Genomic DNA, 24842 nt, shown 5'->3' with positions numbered 1-24842 from the left:
CCTTGAGAGGTGTAGTTTCTAAAATTGGGTCACTTTTTTGGAGTTTCTACTTTAGGGGTGCATCAGAGGGTCTTCAAATGTGACATGGCAGCTTAAAATTATCCCAGTGAAATCTGCTTTCCAAAAACCATATGGCATTCCTTTCCTTCTGCGCAATACCGTGTGCCCAAACAGCATTTATGACCACATATTAAACTACAGAATCAGGGCAATAAATATTGAGTTTTGTTTGGTTGTTAGTAGAAAAAAATTGATTAAAATGGAAAATCTGCCAAAAAAGTGAAATTTTGAAATATCATCTCTATTTTCCATAAATTTTTGTGGGACACTTAAAGGGTTAACAAAGTTTGTAAAATCAGTTTTGTATACCTAGAGGGGTGTGGCTAAAAACCATATGGTGTTCCTTTCCTGCGCAATAACGTGTGTCCGTACAGCAGTTTACGACACTACTTAATCATAGCCATAAATATTGCGTTTTGTTTGGTTTTAACCCTTGATTTGTTACGGGAAAAAAATAAATTTTAATGGAAAATCTGCCAGAAAAGTAAAACTCTGAAATTTCATCTCCATTTTACATTAATTCTTGTGAAACATCTAAAGGGTTAACAACGTTTGTAAAATCAGTTTTGAATACCTTGAGGTATGTAGTTTCTAAAATGGGGTCATTTTTAGGTGGTTTCTATTATGTAAGCCTCACAGAGTGACTTCAGACCTGAACTAGCCCCTAAAAGTGGGTTTTGGAAATGTTCTGAAAAATTTCAAGATTTGCTTCTAAACGTCTAAGCCTTCTAACATCCCCAAAATATAAAATGGCATTCACAAAATGATCCAAACATGAAGTAGACATATAGGGAATGTAAAGTAATAACTGTTTTTGGAGGTATTAATATCTATTAAAAAGTTAAGAAATGTAAATTTGGAAATTTGCAAATTGGTAAATTTATTATTTTTTTTTAAATAAAAATAATTTTTTTGACTCAATTTTACCACTGGCATTAAGTACAATATGTGATGAGAAAACAATCTCAGACTGGCCTGGATAAGTAAAAGCATTTTAAAGTTATTACCACATAAAATGACACGTCAGATTTGCAAAAAATGGCCTGGTCCTTAACCGCCTCCGGACCACCTAACGCAGGATTGCGGTCCGGAGACGGTCGATTCTCTCCTCTTCGACGCGCCGGCGCGTCATTTTGCGAGACGCAAGATTTCCTGTAAACGCGCGCACACAGGAGTGCGCGTTCACAGGAAACGGCAGGTAAACAAGTGGATCTACAGCCTGCCAGCGGCGATCATTCGCTGGCAGGCTGTAGATGCAATTTTTTTAACCCCTAAAAGGTATAACAGCGTCTAATATACCTGCTACCTGGTCCTCTGGTGGTCCCTGTTGCTTGCATCGACCACCAGAGGACACAGGTAGCTCTGTAAGTACAAACCGGATTTCCAAAAAGTTGGGACACTAAACAAATTGTGAATAAAAACTGAATGCAATGATGTGGAAATGTCAATATTTTATTTGTAATAGAACGTAGATGACAGATCAAATGTTTAATCCGAGTAAATGTATCATTTTAAAGGAAAAATACGTTGATTCAAATTTTCACGGTGTCAACAAATCCCCAAAAAGTTGGGACAAGTAGAAATAAGAGGCTGTAAAAAGTAAATTTGAGCATAACGAAGAGCTGGAAGACTAATTAACACTAATTAGGTCAATTTGCAAAATGATTGGGTATAAAAAGAGCTTCTCAGAGTGGCAGTGTCTCTCAGAAGCCAAGATGGGTAGAGGATCACCAATTCCCACAATGTTGCACAGAAAGATAATAGAGCAATATCAGAAAGGTGTTACCCAGCGAAAAATTGCAAAGACTTTGCATCTATCATCATCAACATCATAACATCATCCGAAGATTCAGAGAATCTAAAAAAATCTCTGTGCGTAAGGGTCAAGGCCGTAAAACCATACTGGATGCCCGTGATCTCCGGGCCCTTAAACGACACTGCACCACAAACAGGAATGCTACTGTAAAGTAAATCACAGAATGGGCTCAGGAATACTTTCAGAAACCATTGTCAGTGAACACAAGCCACCGTGCCATCCACTGTTGCCAGCTGAAACTCTACAGTGCAAAGAAGAAGCCATTTCTAAGCAAGATCCACAAGCTTAGGCGTTTTCACTGGGCCAGGGATCATTTAAAATGGAGTGTGGCAAAATGGAAGACGAACAGTCTTCCATTTTGCCAGACGAGGTCAGACGAGTCACGATTCGAAGTTCTTTTTGGAAATCTGGGACGCCATGTCATCCAGACCAAAGAGGACAAGGACAACCCAAGTTGTTATCAACGCTCAGTTCAGAAGCCTGCATCTCTGATGGTATGGGGTTGCATGAGTGCGTGTGGCATGGGCAGCTTGCATCTCTGGAAAGGCACCATCAACGCAGAAAAATATATTCAGGTTCTAGAACAACATATGCTCCCATCCAGACGTCATCTCTTTCAGGGAAGACCCTGCATTTTTCAACAAGATAATGCCAGAACACATTCTGCATCAATCACAACATCATGGCTGTGTAGGAGAAGGATCCGGGTACTGAAATGGCTAGTCTGCAGTCCAGATCTTTCACCTATAGAGAACATTTGGCGCATCATAAAGAGGAAGGTGCAACAAAGAAGGCCCAAGACGATTGAACAGTTAGAGGCCTGTATTAGACAAGAATGGGAGAGCATTCCTATTTCTAAACTTGAGAAACTGGTCTCCTCGGTCCCCAGACGTCTGTTGAGTGTTGTAAGAAGAAGGGGAGATGCCACACAGTGGTGAAAATGGCCTTGTCCCAACTTTTTGGGGATTTGTTGACACCATGAAATTCTAATTCAACATATTTTTCCCTTAAATGGTACATTTTCTCAGTTTAAACTTTTGTTCCGTGATTTATGTTCTATTCTGAATAAAATATTAGAAGTTGGCACCTCCACATCATTGCATTCAGTTTTTATTCACGATTTGTATAGTGTCCCAGCTTTTTTGGAATCCGGTTTGTAGCACCAAACACCACTACACTACACCCCCCACCCCCTGTCACTTGTTAACCCATTATTAACCCTTGATCACCTCATATAGGCTCCCTGATCACCCCCCTGTCATTGATCACCCCCCTGTAAGGCTCCATTCAGACATCCATATGTGTTTTGCGGATCCACAGATCCACAAAACACATACGGGCGTCTGAATGGAGCCTTACAGGGGGGTGATCAGGGAGTCTATATGGGTGATCACCCCCCTGTCATTGATAACCCCCCTGTAAGGCTCCATTCAGACGTCCGTATGTGTTTTGCAGATCCGCAAAACACATACGTATGTCTGAATTGAGCCTTACAGGGGGGTGATCAATGACAGGGGGGTGATCACCCATATAGACTCCGTGATCACCCCCCCTGTCATTGATCACCCCCCTTTAAGGCTCCATTCAGACATCCGTATGTGTTTTTCAGATCTGCAAAACACATACGTATGTCTGAATGGAGCCTTACAGGGGGGTGATCAATGACAGGGGGGTGATCACCCCATATAGACTCCCTGATCACCCCCCTGTCATTGATCACCCCCCTGTAAGGCTCCATTCAGACATCCGTATGTGTTTTGCAGATCAGCAAAACACATACGGATGTCTGAATGGAGCCGTAAAGGGGGGTGATCACCCCATATAGACTCCCTGATCACCCCCCTGTCATTGATCACCCCCCTGTAAAGCTCCATTCAGACGTCCGTATGTGTTCTGCGGATCCGTGGATCCACAAAACAAATACAGACGTCTGAATGGAGCCTTACAGGGAGGTGATCAATGACAGGGGGCTGATCACCCATATAGACTCCCTGATCACCCCCCTGTCATTGATCACCCCCCTTTAAGGCTCCATTCAGACATCCGTATGTGTTTTGCAGATCCACAAAACACATACGGACGTCTGAATGGAGCCTTACAGGGGTGTTATCAATGACAGGGGGGTGATCACCCCATATAGACTCCCTGATCACCCCCCTGTCATTGATCACCCCCCTGTAAGGCTCCATTCAGACGTCCGTATGTGTTTTGCGGATCCGCGGATCCGCAAAACACGGACACCGCGGATCTGCAAAACATGGACACCGGCAATGTGCTTTCCGCATTTTGCGGATCCGCACATTGCCAGAACTATATAGAAAATCCGCAAAACACATACGATCAATGACGGGGGGGGGGGGGGGGTGATCACCCCATATAGACTCCCTGATCACCCACCTGTAAGGCTCCATTCAGACGTCCGTATGTGTTTTGCGGATCCGCGAAATGGAGCCTTACAGGGGGGTGATCAATGACAGGGGGGTGATCACCCATATAGACTCCCTGATCACCCCCCTGTCATTGATCACCCCCCTTTAAGGCTCCATTCAGACATCCGTATGTGTTTTTCAGATCCGCAAAACACATACGTATGTCTGAATGGAGCCTTACAGGGGGGTGAGCAATGACAGGGGGGTGATCACCCCATATAGACTCCCTGATCACCCCCCTGTCATTGATCACCCCCCATAAGGCTTCATTCAGACGTCTGTATGTGTTTTGCGGATCCACGGATCCGCAAAACACGGACACCGCGGATCTGCAAAACACGGACACCGGCAGTGTGCTTTCCGCACATTGCCAGAACTATATAGAAAATGTCTTTTCTTGTCCGCAATTGCGGACAAGAATAGGACATGTTCTATAGGCTCTACAAAAAGCGCAGTGTTCGCCCGATCAGGCCTGATCTTGTGAGCACACTTGCGTTCAGTCCGCCCCACCGCAGTGAGAGAATTTTTTTTTTCTGATCTCTGCAAAAACACCATAAAATCGCTGCTGCGCTATAAAAAGATCACTTTTGGGGAGCATGGCGAGTTCATAGATTTTTTTTGGGGGCACAAGTTAGCGGAAATTGTTTTTTTTGTTTTGTTTTTTTTCTTACAAAGTCTCATATTCCACTAACTTGTGACAAAAAATAAAATCTCACATGAACTCACCATACCCCTCACGGAATCCAAATGCGTAAAAATTTTTTGACATTTATATTCCAAACTACTTCTCACGCTTTAGGGCCCCTAAATTGCCAGGGCAGTATAAATACCCCACAAGTGACCCCATTTTAGAAAGAAGACACCCCAAGGTATTCCGTGAGGGTCATGGCGGGTACCTAGAATATTTTTTTTTTTTGGCACAAGTTAGGGGAAAATATATATTTTTTTTCTCTTACAAAATCATTTTCCGCTAACTTGTGCCAAAAAAAATAAAAATTCTAGGAACTCGCCATGCCCCTCACAGAATACCTTGGGGTGTCTTTTTTCCAAAATGGAGTCACATGTGGGGTATTTATACTGCCCTGGCATTTTAGGGGCCCTAAAGTGTGAGAAGAATTCTGGAATCCAAATGCCTAAAAATGCCCTCCTAAAAGGTACTCATTGGAATTTGGGCCCCTTTGCGCATCTTGGCTGCAAAAAAGTGTCACACATGTGGTATCGCCGTTCTCAGGAGAAGTAGGGCAATGTGTTTTGGGGTGTATTTTTACATATACCCAAACTTTGTGTGAGAAATATCAAATGACAGCTTTGTATAAAAAAAATGGGAAAAGTTGTCTTTTAGAGAGATATTTCTCTCACCCAGCATGGGTATATGTAAAAGGACACCCCAAAACACATTGCCCTACTTCTTCTGAGCACGGCGATACCACATGTGTGACACTTTCTTGCAGACAAGATGCGCAAAGGGGCCCAATTTCCAATTAGTACTTTCAGGATTTCACAGGGCATTTTTACAAATTTGGATTCCAAACTACTTCTCACGCTTTAGGGCCCCTAAAATGCCAGGGCAGTATAAATACCCCATATGTGACCCCATTTTGGAAAGAAGACACCCCAAGGTATTCCGTGAGGGGTATGGTTAGTTCATGTAAAATTTTATTTTTTGTCACAAGTTAGTGGAATATGAGACTTTGAAAAAAAATTATAATAATTTTACGCTAACTTGTGACAAAAAAAAAATACTTCCATGAACTCACTATGCCAATCAGCGAATACCTTAGGGTATCTACTTTCCGAAATGGGGTCATTTGTGGGGTGTTTATACTGTCTGGGCATTGTAGAACCTCAGGAAACATGACAGGTGCTCAGAAAGTCAGAGCTGCTTCAAAATGCGGAAATTCGCATTTTTTCAACATAGTTTGTAAACACTATAACTTTTACCCAAACCAATAAATATACACTTATTGCATTTTTTTATCAAAGACATGTAGAACAATAAATTTAGAGAAAAATTTATATAGAAATGTAGTTTTAATTGAAAAATTTTACAACCGAAAATGAAAAATGACATTTTTTTGCAAAAATTTCGGTCAATTTCGATTAATATAAAAAAAGTAAAAATGTCAGCAGCAATGAAATACCACCAAATGAAAGCTCTTTCAGTGAGAAGAAAAGGAGGTAAAATTCATTTGGGTGGTAAGTTGTATGACCGAGCAATAAAGCGTGAAAGTAGTGTAGTGCAGAATTGTAAAAAGTGGTCTGGTCATTAAGGGGGTTTAATCTAGGGGAGCTGAGCTGGTTAAGGTGAAATATGTCAGGGTCCTTAAGGGGTTAAAATAAACCGGGCATGGATCTCACAGGTAGTGTTGGTCGAGCACCAGAGTGCTTGTGTGCTCTGGTAGAACACTTCCCGATGCTCGGGTGCTCTACAGAGCACCCGAGCACAATGGAAGTCAATGGGAGAATTGGAGCATTAAACCAGGGACTCCTTGCTCTGAAGAGGAGAGGGTGTTGGGACTCTAGTTTGGCTTAGGAATCCCTGCTCTGACTCCATATATGGAGTCAGTATATGGAGTCAGTGCTTGGGGACACCCATTTAAATCTAATTTAGCCTCTGGTTCTGAAAAGTTTCTGGTGGGATTACTACTAGTAAGTATCCCTATACAGCAGAAGTCTCATATATTTTATTTTTTTGTGTAGTGATTAACATTCTTGGCTGTAATGTAGAAGTTTGTGAGCTTAAATACTGCCAGAAATTTTCAGAATTAGAGGCTAAATTAGATTTAAATACACTGACTCGAGCATACGTGATATTCTGCTGAGCATAGCAATGCTCGAACTGAACTAGTGTTCAAAAAATAAATGTAAGAAGAATAAAATACATAAAAATAATATGTGGGAAAATGCCATACTCGCCAGTGTGAGGGTTGTCATTGGGGAACATTAGCATGGTGGTATGCAGGATGTGTGGGCAGAAGGTGAGGCGCGGCCAGGGTGATAATGTTGTCAACACATGGAGCGTCACCATAAAGTGGCCTGGGAACACTGTGCCACTCATTTAGTGTTACAGCCTGATGCAGCAACCGCTGCATCTCTCACTGGCCATCACCCTCCCTCTCCAGCAGTAAGGGCTCGTCAACATCAGCAGAAGATAGCTGTAATTCCTTGCCATCAACTTCAACGTCGTTACTTGTTTCCACAGCAATCGATCACTGAGGTCATTGCAAAAAAAAAAAGTAAGCGTGCACTCATCCATCAGCACAAAAGCTGAACGTGCAGCTGGGCAAGTTGCTGGTATTACAGTCCCTTTCTTTCCATGTAGTGGACTATGGAAGTAGTATGTAGTAGAATATGAAAATCATTCTTTTTTTTTGCACCCCTTAGGGGGGCCAGGTCTTAATGATGACTATCCTCATCTTTTGCTGGCCTTGCTTCTTCCAAATCATCCTTTGCAGTCTCCATTTCCAAGAAAACTTAGCAAGATGCTGAGAGAGGAGGAGCTGGATTTTGCTGAAGACTTTGTCGTCGGTATTAGATGATGCGGAAAAGGAGGAAAAGCAGATGAAAGAAGAAGGGTCTTCCACCTGTAGGGCATGAGAGTGATTTGGGGTTGGAGAAGTGGGCTTGCAACTGGGGGGGATTACTTTCTTCTTCTGTCACTTTGGGATTACCCCATGACAATTTTTCTATCCTATTTTATCGGTTCATTGGATCCAACTGCCAGTCACCTGCTGCGCCACAAATTACTCTTCGTATGTAGTTTTTGGATGCAAAGGTTAAAAGTAAGTTTAAGTAGTAGAAAAAATGTATATAGTGGCCAGCTATTGTCCCCACCATGTGGCTTCTTTTTAAAGTAATTTTCATAAAAAGGGGCATTTTCAGGAGATTGCAGGCCACAACAGCAATAATTTGCATATTGTGCCAGTGCCACGCACCTAACCAGCCAAAGCCCATACCAGCAACAGCCCCTGTTTGGCTAACATATTATATGGCAGCTACTGGTTCTGAGGTTCCTCTCTCTTATGGAAATAATAGTTATACATTTTAGACTTGGAATATGGAAATCATTCTTGTTTTATGCACCCCTTAGGGAGGGAAGGGGGGAAGACAAGTCTTAATGATTACCATCTTTTGCTGGCTTTACTTTCTTTGTGGTCTCTATTGCAAAGAAAAGTCAGCAAGATGCATAGAGAGGAGGAGTTGGATTTTTCTGTGGGGATAAGTTGTACTATTTAAGGGCACCATATCTGTTATTGGAAAATGGGAAAAAAAATATTTGTGGGGTTAAATTGATTTTTTATATATATTCTGCCAAGATTTTGGGGGTTTTGACATCACTGTGCGCTAAAAATGACATAACGTCTTTATGAATACAGTGATAGCAAACTCTTATCTTTTTAACAATTTAAAAGAAAAAAAACCTTTAAAAAAAAATCTAAAAATGCTGATTTTATTGGTACCATTTTTGTGGTATGTATGACTTTTTGATCTGTTATTCAATGTTTTTTCGCAATCGATGTTGATCACAGCATCTGAGGGTTTAAATGGGTTTGCCGGGATTGTCATTCCCCGTCTTTGTGGCCAGGTGTCTTCTGTATGATACAGGTGGCACTGGCCACGTATGGAGCAACAACCTGCACCATAAGTTTCCTCTGCCAGAGTGACATACGGGTATTCCTGACTTATAGCGATCCGTGACTAATTACAGTAATTTGGAACAAATCAAATTTCTTGGCTAACTTTGGCAGATTGGCCGGATAAAAATTTTTCAAAACTACACTCATCTCTAGAACCATTAGTAGAAATAGTACAAACCCAGAGGTCTCCTTAAGGCCTTGCAGATAGAAAAGCAGTTTTTATATGCTTTGCTCTGATAAAGGGCTTTTGTCCTGAAAGACCTAGTTGCAAACTTTCCTAGTTTGCTACATGAGCATGTTTAAAAGGCTGGAAGGCACCTTCTGACCATTAGCTGTGTGAAGATAATGCATTGCTCATGCAATTGCTGTGTTCTCTGCACTGTTTTCCTGCTTGCTGACCAGCAAGGAATTCTTTTCAATGGGACTGCTCTTTCCAAGTCACCAGAGGATAGGTCATCAGCAAAAGCAGACCTCCCCATTTACGAATGAACAATTCAATTTTTGGATTAATTTCAGAGAAAGACCCAAAAAATAATATACAAATGAAAGTGAGACAAAAGAACTAACCCACCGAACTTAGACTTCTCTCAATAAAAAAAAACAAATAACTCTCTTTCTTGAAGAATTTGCCTTGCTTAGTTGACAGGCCGTGTGGTGTACTCTTTGGGATGCTCTTTATCATTAAGAAGACCAAATAATATGCATGAATATTATATACCAAGCGGCACTACTCTTGGTTGGAATATCTTTCCCAGAAAGCCAAAGCTATGTAAATGAGCTTGGTTGACAAAAATAAAAAGAGTAGATAGCCTCTTTTATTTCAGAAGAATTAAGTTATGAAAATTTTGTGTGTCTCTCTCTCTTATCTCTCTCTCGCTCTCTCTATATTTATCTGTGTATCTCACTCGCTCTTGCTAATTTACCCTAAAGAAATCACAAACAATTCAGCTTCATGTCAATCGGAACTTTTTGAGAAATTCTGAATAAATCCTGAAATTGGAGAATCAGTCATGCTTTAGTATTAACCTTTGAGTGCAATTTTCCATTTATATATTAAGTTGACCTACATGGCTTTACAGTAACATTACATTGTAATAATTATTGATCTTGAGTTACAGTCCTTATTATGGTCTAGAGTGATATCTACAATTCCATAGTCCTCAAACAGTCCCAACAATCCTTACTCATTAACTCCTTAAGGACCGGGCTCATTTTCACCTTCAGGATCAGACCATTTTTTGCTAATCTGACCAGTGTCACTTTATGTGGTGATAACTTTAAAACACTTTGACTTATCCAGGCCATTTTGAGATTGTTTTTACATCACATATTGCACTTCATGACACTGGTAAAATGAAGTCCAAAAAATTCATTTTTATTTATAAAAAGAATACCAAATTTGTCAAAAATTTTGCAAAATTTGCAGATTTCCAAGTTTCAATTTCTCTACTTCTATAATACATAGTAATACCTACAAAAATAGTTATTAATTTACATTCCCCATATGTCTACTTCCTGCTTGGATCATTTTGGGAATTACATTTTACTTTTGGGGGATGTTTCAAGGCTTAGAAGTTTTGAAGCAAATCTTGAAATTTTTCAGAAATTTTTAAAAATCCACTTTTCAAGGACCAGTTCAAGTGTCACTTTGTGAGGCTTACATAATAGAAACCACCCAAAAATGACCCCATTCTAGAAACTACACCCCTCAAGGTATACAAAACTGATTTTACAAACGTTGCTAACCCTTTAGGTGTTCCACAAGAATTAATGGAAAATAGAGATACAATTTCAAAATTTCACTTTTTTGGCAGATTTTTCATTTTAATAATTTTTTTCCAGTTACAAAGCAAGGGTTAACGGCCATACAAAACTCAATATTTATGGCTCTGATTCTGTAGTTTACAGAAACACCCCATATGTGGTCGTAAACAGTTGTATGGGCACACGGCAGGGTGCAGAAGGAAAGGAATGCCATGCGGTTTTTGGAAGGCAGATTTTGCTGGACTGTTTTTTTGACACCATGTCCCATTTGAAGCCCCCCTTATGCATCCCTAGAGTAGAAACTCCAAAAAAGTGACCCCATTTTAGAAACTACGGGATAAGGTGTCAGTTTTGTTGGTACTATTTTAGGGTACTTATGATTTTTGGTTCTTCTATATTACACTTTTTGTGAGGCAAGGCAATAAGAAATAGCTGTTTTGGCAGCGTTTTTATTTTTAGTTATTTACAACATTCATCTGACAGGTTAGATCATGTGGTATTTTTATAGACCAGGTTGTCACGGATGCGGTGATACCTAATATGTATACTTTTTTTATTTATGTAAGTTTTACACAATGATTTCATTTTTGAAGCAAAAAAAAATCATGTTTTAGTGTTTCCATAGTCTGAGAGCCATATTTTTTTCAGTTTTTGGGCGATTATCTTGGGTAGGGTATGATTTTAGTGGGATGAGATGGTTTGATTGGCACTATTTTGGGGTGAGTATGACTTTTTGATTGCTTGCTATTACACTTTTTGTGATGTAAGGTGACAAATAATTGCTTTTTTTACGCAGTTTTTATTTTTATTTTTTTACGGTATTCACCTGAGGGGTTAGTTCATGTGATATTTTTATAGAGCGGGTCAATATGGATGCCGCGATATCCAATATGTATACTTTTTTTATGTATGTAAGTTTTACACAATAACTGCTTTTTTTAAAACAAGTTTTAGTGTCTCCATATTCTGAGCCATATTTTTTTATTTATTTTTTACCAATTGGTTTTTACTTTATTTGGGGAAAATTAAGTTTTTGTTTATTTTTACTTGAAATTTAAATTTTTTTGGGGGGGGGGGGAATTTGGGAATTCAACTTTTGGGGGTCTAATCCTTTACAATGCATTCCGATACTTCTGTATTGGAATGCATTGGCTGTATGAGTAATACAGTGAGTATTACTCATACAGATTCCGGCCTGTGAGATCCAGGGGGCTGGATATCACAGGTTCATCACAGGAACACAGCCTACAGCCCCACTGGGTCCCGATGTTACCGCCGCTATCCGCCGCCGCAACATTGAAAAGCCGCAAACCGCAGGTCTGAATTGACCTGCGGTTTGCGGACCCCCCGCGCATTTAGCCAAGGTGCCTGCTCAATGATTTGAGCAGACACCTTGTTCCGATCACCGCCCGCCAGGCGGTGGTGATCGGAAATACACATGACGTACCGGTACCGGTACGTCATGTGTCCTTAAGTACCGGGACAACATGCCGTACCTGTACGTCATGTGTCCGGAAGAGGTTAAAGGGGTTATCCCATGATTAATGTAATGATGAAAATCAGACATCATATAGCACATGGCAATCTCTTTTTAACAAAGCTAGAACCAGCCCTGTACTCTACATGGATCCAAAGATCTCCACATTTATTGCTCTGCTCGATTTATATCAAGCTGACAGCTCAAGGGGAGTGTCTTCTCTGCTGCAGCTAGGGGGCGTGTCCATTCTCTCCCTATCACAGCTCAGGAGGCAGTTGAAGGATGAAACTGTGCATGTGTGGCCATCTCAGACAAAGACATAATGAAAAGAACAAACAGCAGGTGGCGCTATACAAATACATTTTATTGATTAACTCAAATTTGTAATTACATACAATTACAGAAGTATTCATATCCGGATGCTGGTTTGAAAACTGTAGAATATATTTTGGGGGACAACCCCTTTAACTGCAGGGAGTGTGTCTTGATGATATGAATTCTAGGAAGTGTATTACTTACACCAAGTACTATATAATATTGTGATGCCAGAATAGCTACTGTACTTAGGCTAAGCTGTGAGGATTATGTGAACTGTAAATACAGATGGACTTTAAATGGTCTGTCCACTATTAGAAAAAGATTGGTGCTCTCCTCCCAAAACAAATATATCCAGAGTTTGTCTGTGGTATCACATCTCAGCCCTACTCACTTTAATGGTGTTGAGACGCAATACAATACATACTGTAACTGGACAACAGTGGTGCTGTTTGAAGAATTCTAGACAACCCCCTTAAGCTTCTAACTCAAAATCAATACAATATATGTAAATAAATTTAATTGCAAAGTTACTAAAATATTTTTGTAGAATATATATACATACATATATATATATATATATATATATTTTATATATATATATATATATATATATATATATATATATACTGTAAAATAGCATTCAAAAGTTTATAGTCTTCCTTTATTGCCAATAAAGGTGGTGTATTAAAAAGTTGTATGTTAAAGGGGTTGTCCTGCCATATATATTGATCACCTATAGTCAGGATAGGCCATCAATATCTGATCGGTGGGGGGTCCAAAACCCCTGCCGATCAGATTGCAGAAGAGGCGATGCTCCATGTAAGCACTGCTTCATTACACTGCACGTTGTCTCAGAAGTGCAGTGTAATGGAAAGTGCTCGCTCTATTCACCTGAATGGAGTGAGTGATTGTAATTACACTATGCCGCAGTTCCACATGAGACAATGCATAATGTAATGACCAGGAAACAGCGCTCGCATGGAGCGCCACCTCCTCTTCAAACAGCCGATCAGTGGAGGTGCCGGGTGTTCGACCCCCGCCAATCAGATACCGATTAACTATCCTCATGATAGGTCATCAATATATATGGCAGGACAACCTTTTTAAGGTTTAACATTGTGTTTGTTTGAAGTGGTAGTGTCAATTCTTGTAGAAATGTTTTTGTGATATATTGTGTGATGTGTGTGACTTCTTTGTGTGCAGCTGCACCAAGGACATGATGTTTGTGTATACTGTACATTAGAACAATTATAAATGTTATGAGTCCAATTTTCTTGCTCAGTTGAGGGATCCTGCTGAATACTGAGCGCTCAGTCTCTTACATGGCATTTGTGCAAGTCTAATCTGTCATACCCATATCAATGTAATTTTTAAAATGTCAAAATAACATACGGTATGTGACAAAATGGAGAACATCATTGCAGTGGATATAGTTATAGAAAAATATGAGTTTGCTGTATGTAGTGTACGGGAGAGTAATACCCCGTCACTACAGAAGGGTCACTTGGGTATTGTCGTTCCCCCTGTATTTAAGGGGAGGTTGGTATAAAACATCTTATAATGTCATGCTATGTATTTTCCTGTTACTGTGAAACGTGCATTTGCAGGCCGGCTAGGGTGTAGTTCCAGCTCTGAGTCACTAGAGGGAGCTGGGGAACCCTAGGTTATATAAGGCCCAGTCAGGAAGTAGTAGCAGGAGTCAGACAGTGGGAGCAGAGGTCAGAAATGATCCTGTGTCTGAGAGAAGGCCAGGCTATGGGCCTGTGAGAGCATAGCAGGCCTGAAGCCTGTCGGCTAGGAGAGGGTAGTAAAGGCCCTGTAACCGGGTTCCGGATCCAAGGAAAAGGTTCCCCTCCTGAGTCATCATCCGTTTAGCTGAAGCAGCATAAGCAAGCCACCAGCCAAGACACAGATTACCACAGAGGCCGATCAGATAAAGCAAGAGGTACTCAAGATAACAGAGGAGGTACTAGATAAGGACAGCTTCAAGGGTACGCCAGATAAAGGGCATTAGACCTTGGAGAGAAAGTCACATGTGTCAGGACCAGTCAGGAATAGTGTGCAAGCCGCCTGTACTGCATCTCCTGCAATCAACACTCTGTATTATACATTGCTAAGACCGGCCATTCTGTAATTCCCAAGAACCACCTGTATCTGTATGGAAAACCAACCGTCTTTCATGGAACTGTGCTCTACCTGTGTCCATGTATTATCCTGACTGATATTCAGTAAAAGTTCCAGTTTTTGTTGGCTATCCTGTGCTTGCTTCATTCTTTTACCATACCCTACACGGCGTGTCACCGTTTAATTGACACTGGCGTCACGAACTGTTAAATACCTGCCTGTTCCAGTATTGGCCCCAATTGAAGACGACAGTGGATCCCAGGTTAGTGAGTCAATCTGCACTACAAGGCCCAGCATACACTACTGACCCCCTGGGACACTGCATGTATGCAAGCAAATAGTCATTCCCCCCTCTAACCACCCCACTACCGTCCGCATGGGGTTAAAAAGATTAGAGGATAGCATTCCCTTCATAATTACAGCATACTGATAATATTTTAGTAATTTAGTTCAATAGACCGGCAGATCTGTCACAAATGCATGTAAAACTTTGACTCCTTCAAGTCAGTATTTCAGGCCACTAGATATCTTGCAGTTCAGTGTATGGAGTATCAGCATTATCATCAAGAGTGTATGACATGAACACGAGCAAAATTAGGTTGCAATCAGTGGGTGGTAGTTAAGTTAAATCACTAGTACTGTCCTCAGACACAATTATTGAACATCAGGGACTATAATAATAGTGTGTCCCTTTCATTTGTTACAATGACTAGACTAAAGATGGGACAGCTGACGCCAGCAGTTCTGGCACTATGCTTATCTAAGCATTAGGTTGAGATAAAAAAAAAAAATGTTATTATGATTGTGTATTATTTCATAAGTGTCTCTGGATTTTTTATACTGTAAATGCTAGTGACATACTACTACTATCATTATTTTTAGAAGGTCAGTAATGCAGCCCACTGAACCATGTATGATACGCACAGAGATGAAATGCTACATCAGTTCTTAAGCAAAGAAAAGCGTTCCAGCATTCATTAGTAGTTAAAGCTTTATTGAGAATCCATAAAATCCATCCAAAGCATCAGTACACAAAATGATATCTGCTTAGTAATATACTAAGCCACAGCATATGTGAGGTAACACATAGGTGCTTTAAAAAGTAGCAGTCAGTTAGTACTCGATAAGGATATTGTCGTACAACAGACACATCTCAGGCATTTGTGGCAATTGATAAAATTGAACTCAATGTTAAAGTGTGTTTAACAAATATTGTAAAGCAAAGTAATCTAATAGTAGAGTACCAGATCCTGTTTCTGACTGAAGCCTTCTGGTGCACAAGGTTCAAGCAGGAAGATCTAATAATCATCTCTATTGAGGAGCTTAAGTCCACGAGCTTCTCCTCAAACGGGGGATACTGAGAGATATCTTCATTATACACTTGGGCAACGTTCATTGAAGCCGCAGAGATGTATTGGTGAGGTTAGAAGCACCAGATGTGTCTCCTAATCATAATCCTTAGATGAAACATATTGGATGCAATTAATGCATCCAATATGTAACTCAGTGCTAAATTCTGATATAATACAATAGACACAAGGATAGAAACAAGACAAAAGAATAAGCTCATGTGTTCCACATGTTAACTTCAGCTCTACCAAAGCAGGCTCAGCTTCAGCTAACAAATACAGCTTTATAAAACATAGAATAATAGTCAATTAGATCTGGCTACTTTTAATAATCATTTACAAAGTACAGCTCTTTCATTTAAATTGAAAAATAGTTCCTAAAAAAAAAAACTGAGAACAGGAAGGAAAGAAAAGCACCTCTGAGATATCCCAGAAGCCAGAGGCATCCTCGTTAGCTCAGGTAATCAATCAGCCAAAATTCTCTTTGGTGTCCAGAATTCAATTTTTTGCATAGGGTTGGTGCCAATATGTCATTTCAACCTTTAAAATACTATTCTGGACATAAATTTCCTAGGGACTTACAGTACATTTTTGAAAGAGGAGGAATGCACAGATTTTCTTCAAAAAAGAATGAATACCCTACATCTTTTATGATTATGTGAAATCAAGGGGGCAGCAACGTATTAAAACCTAACTTTTAATGTTATAGATTAAGATCCCTTAATTTGGGAATATGAACCCCTTAAGGACATACAATACAGACAACAACAGGAAACCTGGTGTACCAGGTCGCCTTTGGTCGAGTCAACAGTGCCACCCCTGGGTAGGGTGGGAGTGGGACTGATAGACCAATAAAACGTAAATAAAGATAAGACCACGGCGGTGTGCCTAAAGGTCTCAATTCTTGCTGACTTCCATCACTACGACTCTACATGCGATCCTGGCCGGGGGGTTCAAGTCACAGGTGTTTTATGCTTATCCTGATGACTACCCCCCAGTGAAGTTAGTATTACTTTTGTGTGAAATTGCCCTAAGGGGCACTTTGCATTTCTATCATTATTAACTATACCATTTATACTATTATTATTATTTTTATATGGTTTTAGTCGGGCCTTTTCAATATAGCTGTGTATATTCAGGGTCCTCACTATCTATACTTCACGCTATTGTTTTTTGATACATTTTGTGCCATATAGTAGTCATCACTGCAAGTGGTGCTTCCTATTTCATTTCTAACTGTACTTTGAAATGGGGTCTGGCGCTCTTTTTCCCTCATTTTGTCCTTGGGGTTTATACTGCAAGTGATTGACCCTGTTCAACACTGTAGATATATCACCCTGCACACTTATATATTATTCTGTTAAGTGTCTGTAATCACAAACACTTCTTGGAGCTGCCTCCCCCTCCCTTCTCTCTCTTTTTTTCCTTTTTTGCACTATCCTCACCACACCTGTCGGCGCCCAGATTTTTTCATTCCTTTGGGATACGTTGTGATCCCTATGGGTCTGAATTAACTTCCGCTTTTTTTCTCTGTTCTATATGCCCTACTTGGCCTGGTATGCCCTAAAGTAAGCCTCCTAACACGAGGTCCTATCCCCGCAAGGGGTGGCCCCTTCTGAAACCTGACCTTAAACTGATTACCCTAGGTGGCCCTGTCAGGGACTGGGGAAATAGACCAGGTGTGTATCAAAAAGTGAAGGTGGTGAAAGCTTATATGGCGATATAATACAAAAAAAGGGGGAGTCGTCCCTCCAAGGGAGAATGGTGCAGCCGCACCTCTCACCAGAGTACTGCTCTGAAGCGTAATATGTGAAAGCTAAAGGGGCAGTAACGTTTTAAAATATATAACTTTTAATGATACGGGTAAAAATATATAATCCCCTTACAGACATAGACAGACAGACACAAGCGGGACCCTAAGTACGCATAGACCGATGGGAGGCGGGTCACGGTAAATGGGGCCCCACGGGCAGACCCTTGTTGAAAATGTGTGGACCCCAAGGGTCAGGGGGAACCACACCTGATGGTGAAAATAAACGTGGGTGTTCTGTATTCCAGAGTGAGGGCCAGGACAGTGCCTTATGTGGGTAAGAAAAGAAGGGAAGATCTTACCGGTACAGATTTCTAGGCAGCGTTTATTCACCGAGCTTAAAAGGTCACCGGAAATGATTGTCCTTTCCCAGCGCATAGATTAGGTGTCCTTTGAAGGGGGGTCTTTGTGAAATAGGTCATGCGTTGTGGAGAGCTGCAGAGAAGTGAGCTGTCCCTCTTGCACCCTGCTTGACCTACTATGACCCTAGTGCTCTAACACGGGATCCGTTCCCCGCAAGGGGTGGTCCCGTCCGGAACCTCACCCTGGTCTAAGGTCCCTATAAGACCCTGCCGGGTGGTTGGAAGGACACCTGATATAGTGGTAGTAAAACCGTTGATACAATGAATGAGTATGTTCACCTGTCCCTACGCGTTTCTTCAATTGAACATACTTGTAGGATAGTTACAATGGACCCCATGAATCGTCAGGGGATGGGGGTTGACACAAGTGGTAGCTGTCCTCGGCTGCACAGTATAAATAGTATATTGCTGAGCAGGATGGAGGGGGCAGACTAAATTAGGCCACTAGTGATACATGGTGTATTTACACTAAAGCCGACCTCAACCGCAAAAAAATAAATAGAATAATATTAAGCAGTTGGGAGGGAAGCGCAGACTGGCTCGGGCCACTCAATGGTTTATGGCGTGGTTGCTGTATACCTAGAGTGCGTATGGCAATATCCAGGGGTGCCTTATATCGCCTTATATGGCGATATACTCAATGTCCCTACGTGTTTCCTATGGATTTGGCCGATGTGGTCAGTCCTCATCCTTCGGTGACCTTTAGGAGAGGTACCAATCTCAGAGATCGATTTGTCCATAGTCACTATAGTCCACCGAAAAAACGGACGTGGCTGGACAAACCAGTCAATGGGTGCTTTAAGTGTGGCCGTTGTAGCTTTTGTAAATGTGTTACCCAGGTCAAAACACTGGTATTGGACTCCATGGGCCATACCCACTACATACATGATTTCATCAACTGTCACACCGCAAGAGTTATTTATCTCCTTACCTGCGAGTGCGAAATACGATATGTTGGTAAAACCCACAGAGAATTACGGGTACGTATGGGTGAGCACATTGGCGATATACGCAACAATAGGGATACCCCGGTGGCGAGACACGTTCACTCCGCTCACGGCAGATGGGCGTCAGCTGTCACATGCTTAGGCATTGAATTAATCATTCTTAGGCATTGAATTAATCAGGAAACCACTACGAGAGGGGGATTGAGATAAACGGATCCTCCAGAGAGAATGTTGGTGGATATTCAAACTTAAAACCACCAACCCTCATGAATGACCAGTTATCTGTAACGATGCCTTCTACCCAACAGTGCCCTCTGCCCAGGTACAGGATCGGGTGGTCAATTTAGTGGTCAATTTAGTGGAATAAGGGGCAACTTTATCATCTTTACATGCCCCTTTCCACTATCTATTCACCCCCTAACCCTCAAGCTCCCCTTCCTCTCCTACTTATGTCATGATTTATTAATAGTCATTTATTGTCCATCGTATTACTTTCCCTATCTAGATCTTTAGGTCTGACTGTCAATAATGTCCCTTTTCGGGTCCCATGCAGGAGGGGACGCTCATTGCCCCCTCTAGCTTTAGCGCAACTGTAGTTGTAGCAGCTGATATAGTTTAAACTAACAGCTCCTCCCACTCCTAGCTACTTTGCACTGACAGCCCGTGCTGCGCTTTGCCCCGAAGACACCCTTACGTTGTGACATCGGTGAGGCTGCACTCTGTTTGGGCTGCCCTACAAGCTGGTGCGCATGCGCTAAATTATACGGAGCGTGCCGCACCACGTGATGTATGCATAGCTACGTGGACGGCGGCGACGTCTATGTGCCTGCGCAGACCAACGTCCTCCCTCCCCTTCTATTTAAATCACCTCAGCGCGCTTAGTCGTGCTGTCAGATGCCGGCAGATCGGCAGCATACTTCTCCGCTCTGCCGCACTCCCTAGTAAAGGCCATACGCTCTCCATGGAAACTGTAAGTAATTATCCTGACATGCTATTAGAATGTGCCGCAACCAGTCCTTCACCCTGATTGGATTCCTTTTTGATGTTTCCAATCTACAGGTGCCTAGGTTGAATAGGGCCATACGCCCTTCACAGTCTGCGCCACTACAATCCTTTCCGCCCCATCCCCTCTGCCCAACTACACAGTTGTTGTAGGAGTGGGGGTACTCCTATTTAAGACCTGTGTCCCCTGATGAGCTATGGGGTCTTTTACAGTTAGAGGTTTTCACCTGTAGATGCAGATATATTCCTATATGAAATGTGTAGGGACATTGAGTATATCGCCATATAAGCTTTCACCACCTTCACTTTTTAATAAACCCCTGGTCCATTTCCCCTGTCCCTGACAGGGCCACCTAGGGTAATCAGTTTAGGGTCCGGTTCCGGACGGGGCCACCCCTTGCGGGGATAGGACCCTGTGTTAGGAGGCTTACTTTAGGGCATAACAGGCCAAGTAGGGCATAAACAGGGATAGACTCTCCCTGAGGCCCTCCATCACCGAGTGAGGCTTACGTTTTATTGGTCTATCATTCCCACTCCCACCCTACCCAGGGGTGGCACTGTGGACTCGTCCAAAGGCGACCTGGTACACCAGGTTTCCTGCTGTGGTCTGTATTGTATGTCCGTAAGGGGTTCATATTCCCATCACAGGGATCTTAATCTATAACATTAAAAGTTAGGTTTTAGCACGTTGCTGCACCCTTGATTTCACATAGTCTTAACTGCTGAGCAGTATTGGGGTTAGGTGCCACTGCACCATTTTCCCCTGAGGGACCACCCTTCATATTTCATTATTATCTTTTATGATTACTAATCTTTCTTTATCTGAACATTTTGTGCTTTGAGAACTACAACATTTTCAAAATGAATATAAAACGGAGAATATTGAAGTGTAGCATTTCACAAACCTTTTGATATGTCAGACATAAAAAGTTTAGATCGGTGGGGATCTGAGGCTGAGACCACCACTGATGCCTATGAAGAGGGTAGAAAAGCGGGCTCATAGTGAACTCTCTTTCCTTGCTGCATTTGACAGGCTCCATAGAAGTCTATGTGCCCATCCTCAGCAGAAAGGAAGAGAGTCTGATAAGTGTCATCTTCTCTCCCCTCATTCTAGGGATCTGTGGCTGTTTCAGCCCGTAGACCCCCAATAATCTAAAAACTTTTGATATGCCTTTATGACAAAAGCTCAAAAGCTTAGTGAAAAGTTAGTGACCCGTTGGCAGTTCTAAGGAGAAAGGTGTTCCTTTTGAAATGCGCTGCTTTATGATCTATGTACTAAGATCCACTCCTAGATCCACTTTTGATTGTGAAGCCTCCACCAGTCAAGGCCAGCCAATGCATCTGACTCCCCCAAGAAAGCAGTACAGCGTTTATCTACCAAAAAGCCCTACAATACACAGGATCCCAGCATCTCAAAGTAGTGAGGATCCCCTAAACACAGTGAGGATCCCCTGAACACATTGAGTGTGACTGCTCCTGGCACCTTCGTATTTACAGGTACTATCCTATAGCCATAGTTAACTATTAGGATACTGGAGTTTTTTTTGTTTTCGTGTTTTCATTTTTCTTTCCTAACTTCCTTGAGCCATAATCTTTTTATATTTCCGTTCACATAGGTATATGAGGGCTTATTTTTTGTAGGACAAGTTGAACTTTCTAATTCCACCATTTGGGGAGCGGTAAAAAAAATTTGGGGAGCGGTAAAAAAAATTCCAAATGGGGTGGAATTGGAAAAAAATGCAATTCCTCCACAATTTTATGGGTTTTGTTCCCACAGTGTTCTGTTTGCGGCAAAACTGACTAATACCCTTCAGTCTCTTGGTCAGTATGATTACACTGATACCCCATAAGTAGGGATGAGCGAACTCGAACTGTATAGTTCGGGTTCGTACCGAATTTTGGGGTGTCCGTGACACGGACCCGAACCCGGACATTTTCGTAAAAGTCCGGGTTCGGGTTCGGTGTTCGTCGCTTTCTTGGCGCTTTTGTGACGCTTTCTTGGCGCTTTTTGAAAGGCTGCAAAGCAGCCAATCAACAAGCGTCATACTACTTGCCCCAAGAGGCCATCACAGCCATGCCTACTATTGGCATGGCTGTGATTGGCCAGAGCACCATGTGACCCAGCCTCTATTTAAGCTGGAGTCACATAGCGCCGCCCGTCACTCTGCTCTGATTAGCGTAGGGAGAGGTTGCGGCTGCGACAGTAGGGCGAGATTAGGCAGATTAACTCCTCCAAAGGACTTGATTAACTGATCGATCTGCAGCTGTGGATCATTGAGCTGCTGATCCTCAATTGCTCACTGTTTTTAGGCTGCACAGACCGTTTGTCAGTCTCATTTTTCTGGGGTGATCGGCGGCCATTTTGTGTCTTGTGGTGCGCCAGCACAAGCTGCGACCAAGTGCATTTAACCCTCAATGGTGTGGTTGTTTTTTGGCTAAAGCCTACATCAGGGTGAAGCTGTCACACCAAGTGCATTTAACCAGCAATAGTCTGTTCATTTTTTGGCCATATACAAAATCAGGGGCAAGCTGCGCCTGTCACCAAGTGCATTTAACCCTCAATGGTGTGGTTGTTTTTTGGCTAAAGCCTACATCAGGGTGAAGCTGTCACACCAAGTGCATTTAACCAGCAATAGTCTGTTCATTTTTTGGCCATATACAAAATCAGGGGCAAGCTGCGCCTGTCACCAAGTGCATTTAACCCTCAATGGTGTGGTTGTTATTTGGCTAAAGCCTACATCAGGGTGAAGCTGTCACACCAAGTGCATTTAACCAGCAATAGTCTGTTCATTTTTTGGCCATATACAAAATCAGGGGCAAGCTGCGCCTGTCACCAAGTGCATTTAACCCTCAATGGTGTGGTTGTTATTTGGCTAAAGCCTACATCAGGGTGAAGCTGTCACACCAAGTGCATTTAACCAGCAATAGTCTGTTCATTTTTTGGCCATATACAAAATCAGGGGCAAGCTGCGCCTGTCACCAAGTGCATTTAACCCTCAATGGTGTGGTTGTTATTTGGCTAAAGCCTACATCAGGGTGAAGCTGTCACACCAAGTGCATTTAACCAGCAATAGTCTGTTCATTTTTTGGCCATATCCCAGTCTAATTCTGTCACTAAATCCATACCGGTCACCCAGCGCCTAAATACTAGGCCTCAAATTTATATCCAGCTAAATCTGTCCCTAGTGCTGTAGCTGGGCGAGTTATTTAGTGTCCGTTCAAGCACATTTCTTGTTCTGGGTTGAAATACAATTCTCAATTTAGCAATTTCATAATTTAGTGGTTCCTGCTATATCAGAGCTCTTTGAAATCTATCCCAAAAAGGGTATATAATATTGAAGGTGCACATAGGGTCATTCAGAGTAACTTCACACACACCCGCTACTGTGTATTTCCAAGTCTAATTCTGTCACTAAATCCATACCGGTGACCCAGCGCCTAAATACTAGGCCTCAAATTTAATTCCCTCTAAATCTCTCGTTACCCACCGCTGTACTGTTGTTGCTGGGCAAGATATTTAGTGTCCGTCAAAGCACATTTTTTGTTCTGGGTTGAAGTACAATTCCCAATTTAGCAATTTCATAATTTAGTGGTTTCTGCTATATCAGAGCTATTTGAAATCTATCCCAAAAAGGGTATATAATATTGAAGGTGCACATAGGGTCATTCAGAATAACTTCACACACACCCGCTACTGTGTATTTCCAAGTCTAATTCTGTCACTAAACCCATACCTGTCACCCAGCGCCTAAATACTAGGCCTCAAATTTAAATCCCTCTAAATCTCTCGTTACCGTTGTCCTGTTGTAGCTGGGAAAGTTATTTAGTGCCCGTCAAAGCACATTTTTTGTTCTGGGTTGAAGTACAATTCCCAATTTAGCAATTTCATAATTTAGTGGTTCCTGCTATATCAGAGCTATTTGAAATCTATCCCAAAAAGGGTATATAATATTGAAGGTGCACATAGGGTCATTCAGAATAACTTCACACACACCCGCTACTGTGTATTTCCAAGTCTAATTCTGTCACTAAATCCATACCGGTGACCCAGCGCCTAAATACTAGGCCTCAAATTTAATTCCCTCTAAATCTCTCGTTACCCACCGCTGTACTGTTGTTGCTGGGCAAGATATTTAGTGTCCGTCAAAGCACATTTTTTGTTCTGGGTTGAAGTACAATTCCCAATTTAGCAATTTCATAATTTAGTGGTTTCTGCTATATCAGAGCTATTTGAAATCTATCCCTAAAAGGGTATATAATATTGAAGGTGCACATAGGGTCATTCAGAATAACTTCACACACACGCTTCTGTGCATTTCCAAGTCTAATTCTGTCACTAAACCCATACCTGTCACCCAGCGCCTAAATACTAGGCCTCAAATTTAAATCCCTCTAAATCTCTCGTTACCCACCGCTGTACTGTTGTTGCTGGGCAAGATATTTAGTGTCCGTCAAAGCACATTTTTTGTTCTGGGTTGAAGTACAATTCCCAATTTAGCAATTTCATAATTTAGTGGTTTCTGCTATATCAGAGCTATTTGAAATCTATCCCTAAAAGGGTATATAATATTGAAGGTGCACATTGGGTCATTCAGAATAACTTCACACACACGCTTCTGTGCATTTCCAAGTCTAATTCTGTCACTAAATCCATACCGGTGACCCAGCGCCTAAATACTAGGCCTCAAATTTAAATCCCTCTAAATCTCTCGTTACCCACCGCTGTACTGTTGTTGCTGGGCAAGAT

The sequence above is a fragment of the Bufo gargarizans genome, chromosome 3 (genome assembly GCF_014858855.1).
Source record: "Bufo gargarizans isolate SCDJY-AF-19 chromosome 3, ASM1485885v1, whole genome shotgun sequence".
NCBI lineage: Eukaryota > Metazoa > Chordata > Amphibia > Anura > Bufonidae > Bufo > Bufo gargarizans.
The sequence above is the reverse complement of the archived record's forward strand: the minus strand, read 5'-3'. Positions refer to the sequence as shown.